Below are 6,000 nucleotides of genomic sequence, written 5' to 3'. Positions count from 1 at the left end.
CGGATGGAGTCCCACCTCGGACTCCCTCCAGGGAGCCTGCTTTTCCCTCTGCCTATGTCTCTGCCTCTGTCTGTGTCTCTCATAAATAAATAAATAAATAAATAAATAAATAAATAAATAAATAAATCTACTTACAGATGTATGTTAGGGTTAAGTGAAGAAATAATGGTAAAGTCCCCAACTGCTTAGCAACAATAGGATGGCATTGCATCCTAATAGCTGAGGAGACCAAAGGAGGAAATAAGAGTATCAGTAGCTTAATAGGAATTGTAATTTTGGAGAAGAAGCCATGTAGCAGATACTGTTAACAGACTAAACAGATAAGTTCATCTGGAGATATGTCAAAAACAGGGAGGGAGTAGGGAGGAAATACCCTGATCTCTGTCTTTTCCTACCTGTTTGATATCCTGCCAGGACATCTCATTGCCTAAAACCAAGTAGAAGCCAGTTGACAAGGGGGAGCCTGGGGTCTAAAACCTACAGAGGACAGCATCCTGGGGCACAGGCCAGGCAGGAGTGGAGGAACATGGATATAGTATGAAGGTGAGGACAATAAGAGAATAACCGTCATGCATATAGAGTAAATTACTTCTTTAAATGGATGTTAAATTTGCAAACCAGTTTTAGAAAGACATTACCACCTTTGGAGAACTAGGAAAAAAGGCTGTCTTGCTAGGCAAGGAAGAGATCCAGTATACAGGCAAGGTGGTTACTGGGAAGGATGAACGAAGGAATGTTTATGTTTTTGTTCAATGAAATGAAATTGGATGAGACTGTGTTATGGTTTAGCTTTCTATGGCTAACTCTGATGTCTCCTTGTAAAAGAAAACTTGGGGAAAATATAGCAAAATGATAGCAAAATTTGTTAAATATGGGGTAGTGAAAAAATTGGTGCTTGGTTTTTGGACTCTTCATACTTCCCTGTGTGAATAAAGTAGCTTGTAATTTTTTTTTTTGTAAAGAAAGCATTCTGCTAATTTAGCATGCAAGAACTCCTTCAGGCTAGGGGATTCCAAATTTTGATGAATCACAGATCCCTTTGATAAACTGAATAAAGGCACTTTTCCCCCCTCTACAACACCTTGCCTAACACAACAGAGACACACACTGAATACGAAAATTCACAAATTTTATATAATTTCAGAGAATTCATTGACCATCCCATTTCTGAGCAGGCTTTGGGATCATACACTCCAGAAACATTAGATGAGCCCCTGTCCTAGTAGATAATGTGCACTTTAATCAAGGGAAAATAAAGACCTTCAATGTATTAATTAACACTTTGACAGAAAGAAGGTTGCGTGTTTTTTGAACTAACATACTTAAATATTTCTGGTAATATAAAAAAAGCATGATTTCACCATGTCCATTCATGAATTAAGGATAAAAATATATTGTGAAACTTTCTAAGATCTAATGTAAGTAAGGAAATCTCAAAAGAATCTATGTTTTTGTAGATAGGAAATATCTGAAATCAGCCAGTTCTAGTTTTTTTCTCTGTGTCTCAGACCCAAGAAACAATATCATCACTTTTCCTACCTCAGCACTGAGGTAAACAAAGGAAATAATAAAAGGGTATGGATGTTTCTGCCTATTGTGGGCAAAATTAAAGATCCAGAATATTGTAAGCCTGTGTCTGAACAAGATTTGAAAATAAGAGGTATATGGCAGAGGAAGATAAAAGATATATATAGTAATTAGACAAATAATACAAAGTAGAATGTCTGATCATGGTGAAAAGGCCATGGATTTAGTTGTTTTAAAAGGACATATTTAAGAATGAATGCTGAAGAAAGATCTCATACCTGTCAATAGAGTGCACAGGGGATAGAAGGTACATAGATATGAGCTTCAGGAAAAATAAATCCAGAACAATGCTAAGAATCATGTGTATGTAACAGACAGTAACAATCTCCAGCTCCACCTTGCTACATTTTGACTTTTTATAGTTTATTGTTACATTTGAGTCATTTTGGGGTAATTTTGTCTAATGTGTGAGGTGTAGGCTGATAATCTCTTTTTTTTTTATATCAATGTACAATGGTTCCAGCATCATTTATTGAAAGACTGTCTTCTCCCTATTAAATTGCTTTCGAATCGTTGTCTAAATCTGTTCAATATTCTTCTAGGCTTTCTATTCTGTTCTATTGATTGATGTATGTCTCTTTTCACCAATACCACACTGTCGTGATTATTATAGTTTTACAGTAGTTCTTGAAATCAGGCAGTATGTCCCCTTCTTTTTTTTTTTTTTTCAAAATATTCTGACTTTTCTTTTTTTTTTCTCTCTCTATTTATTCATGAGAGACACACACACACAGAGAGAGAGAGAGAGAGAGAGAGAGAGAGGAAGAGACACAGGCAGAAGGAGAAGCAGGCTCCATGCAGGGAGCCCAGCGTGGGACTCGATCCCGGGTCTCCAGGATCACACCCTGGGCCAAAGGCAGTGCTAAACAGCTGAGCCACCCGGGCTGCCCTATTCTGACTTTTCTAACTCTTTTACCTGTCCTTATGCATTTTAGAATCAGCTTGTTAATATCCACAGAAAGATCATCTAAAATTTTGGTTGAGATTATGTTGAGTCTGTAGATCAAACTGGGGAGAATTGACATCTTGATGATACTGAATTTTCCAATCTATGAAAATAGTAGATCTTTCAATTTGTTTAGGTCTTCTTTGATTACTTTTATCGATATTTTATAGTTTTCAGCATACACACATATCCTGCACATATTTTATTATAATTATACCTAAATATTTAATTTTACTTAATATTATTATGTTATATGATCTATATAGGATACATGTTACTATGTAATATAATAGTGTATAGATTGTATACAATGCATATAATGTATAAATATATAGTTAAAACTCTGTAATCCAATTATTTATTACTTATGCATAGAAATATAATTGATCTTTGTATGTTGATTTTGCATTCTATAAGTCTGCCAAAATAATTTGCTAGTTTTAGGAACTATTTGGTAGATATTCAGGGATTCTCTATGTAGATATATAAGTCCTCTATCAATAAAATGTTTTCTTATTTTCCAGTCTATATACTTTTTTTCTTACCTTATTATACAGGCTAGAACTTCCTAATATAATGTTAAATAAGAGTAGTGAGAGGGGACATTTGTCCTCTTCACAATATGAGGGGGAAAATATTGTCTTTCCATTAAATATAATGTTATCTACATATAAATTTGTAAATGTCTTTATCAGGTTAAAGAATTTCTCTTCTATTCTTCATTTGTTGAAAGTTTTCACCAGGAATGGATGTGGAATTCTGAAAAAAGCACTCTTCTGCATCTACTTAGATGATAAGTTTTCTTTCCTTAGTTAATATGGTGAATTACATTGATTTTGGGGTATTGAACCTCTCTTGCATTCCTTGAATGAACCTCATTTGATCATGATGCATTATTCTTTTATAGGATGATACCTTTATTTATAAAATGATTATCTTTATGCTGAAAATAGATTTGATGATATTTTTTAAGAACATTTGTGTCTATATTCAGGAGAAAGATTAATTTAGAGTTTTCATTCTTGTATTATCTTTATCTTCTTTTGATATTAGGGCAATGTTAGTCTCATAAAATGAATTTGGAAGCACTCTCTTCTTTCCTATTTTCTAGATGAGATTATGAGATTCTTCCTTAAATGCCTGGTACAATTCACAGATAAAACTATTGGGGCCAAGAGTTTTTTGTGATGTTTTCAAATACAACTACAAACTGAATTCCTGTAGTAGATATAGGGCTACTCAGGTTATATATTTTATTTTGAATGGATTTTAATAGTTTGTGCTTCAAGAAATCATTTCATTTCATCTAACTTGTCAAATTTATGGGCATAAAACTATTAACTGCATTCTTTTTTATCTTTTTAATGTTCAAGTCTACAATGATAACCTTTTTCATTCCTAAATTGGTGATCTGTGTCTTCTGTTTTTGTTTTGTTCTTCATGGTCAGTTTCATAATAATTCATTTAATGGTTTTGGGGTTTGTTTGTTTTTTTGTTTTTGTTCTGAAGAATCAGCTTTTGTTTCACTGGTTTTCTGTTTTTAACTTCAATTTTATGCTTATCTTTAGTGTTTCTTTTCCTTTGCTTTAGATTTCTTATTTTAGGGATCCCTGGGTGGCGCAGTGGTTTGGCGCCTGCCTTTGGCCCAGGGCGGGATCCTGGAGACCCGGGATCGAATCCCACATCAGGATCCCGGTGCATGGAGCCTGCTTCTCCCTCCGCCTGTGTCTCTGCCTCTCTCTCTCTCTGTGACTATCATAAATAAATAAAAAAAATAAAAATAAAAAAAAATACTTTATAAAAAAAAAAAAAAGATTTCTTATTTTTTCTGGTCACAGTTGAACTGATACAGCATGGTCCAAGGCTCCTATGATAAATCACACTGCTGGCATAAAGTATCTGGCATGACCAAAGACCCCACTTATACAAAGAAATCTTTATCAGGCAGGATAGCCCAAGGGTTTAGACTTTATCTTCCAGGATCTGGTCAAGGTCCAATTTCTTCTCAGGGTTTTCTTGTTCAGGGTTTGAACACTCAAACTGGCTGAGTTAACACTTTATGTACAACATTTCTTTTTTCTCTGGATACCATCAAGGCTTTTTCTCTTTTATAGTAATCAGTTTGTTGTATAAAATATGCTTAGATTTGTTTTGTTGTTTTGTTTTATGTATTTATCCTGCTTGGTGCTCTTTAACCTTCTTGGATCTATGCTCTGTGATTTGTCTTAAATTTGTAAAATTCTTGGTCATTTTTTCAAATACTTCTTCTTCTGTATCTTTGTCTCTTTCTTCTAGGGAAACCAATTATGAATGTGCTTGAATGTGTTGAGTTTGCTCACACACACACATACAGTTTGAGTGATATCTATTGAACTATCTTCATATTCACTGATTCTTTATTCACCTGTCCTGGGTTTTCTTTTGAGGCTACTTAAAGCATTCTTCATCCCTGTTTCTGTTTTCTTATTTCATTTCACCTTCATTTGACTCATAGTTTTCATCTCTTTCCTGAAATTACCTATCAAATTTTGTATTTTATCTACCTTGTCAATAAGAATTTTTGACATATTGATCATAGTAATGTACGTTCCCAGTCATGTAGTTTCAATATCTATGCCATATCTGGATCTGGTCCTAATGATCACTTAAGTCTCTTCTAATTGGGTTTTCTTTTTTTCTATCTATTTATGTCTCCTACATATTTTTTTTAATTGACAGTGAGACAACTTATGTAAGATAGTTGATCTGCAACAAGTATATTCTATACCTGAGTACATATTTCCTTCTGCTAGGTCTTTCTCCAAGGAGACTGAATTAATGTGGTTAGCATTCATGCTGGATTTGAGAATAATTGTAGCTGTGGTTACCCTCAGTGCAATATGGGCTTCAGGTTCCTAAAGAGGTATCGTGTATTTATGATGGGCTTGTTTAACAAGCACAATAAGTATTTGATTATGGTTTTTAGGTCTTTTCACATTCTGCTTAAGAGAAGTTCTTTTTACATAATGTTGGTCCTTATCCTCTTTCAGCAATATTCTCTGCTTTTACTTGTTATTCAAATGTATTAAATTGGTGTTGAGAATTACAGAGGATGAGTACTCTTTGTTATTTTAAATAAATATTAGTCTTAGGGTGTGGACTTCTTGGTTCTACTGCCTATGCCCTGTCTTTATTTATGGGATCCACTTATAATCCTGCCCTTCCCAAAAGCAGAGTTCTCCTCTTTCTTTCCCAGCTGTAAGGTTTTGTTTTGTTTTGTTTTTTGGAGTTTTAATTTTAATTCCAGTTAGTTAACATACAGTGTTATATTAGTTTCAGGTGAACAATATAGTGATTCAACACTTCTATACATCAACCTGTTCTCATCACGACAAATATACTCCTTAATCCCATCACCTATTTAGCCCATCTTTTTTTTTTTTTAAGATTTTATTTATTTATTCATGAGAAACACACAGAGAGAGAGA

Source organism: Vulpes vulpes, chromosome 1 (assembly GCF_048418805.1).
Source record: "Vulpes vulpes isolate BD-2025 chromosome 1, VulVul3, whole genome shotgun sequence".
NCBI lineage: Eukaryota > Metazoa > Chordata > Mammalia > Carnivora > Canidae > Vulpes > Vulpes vulpes.
The sequence above is the reverse complement of the archived record's forward strand: the minus strand, read 5'-3'. Positions refer to the sequence as shown.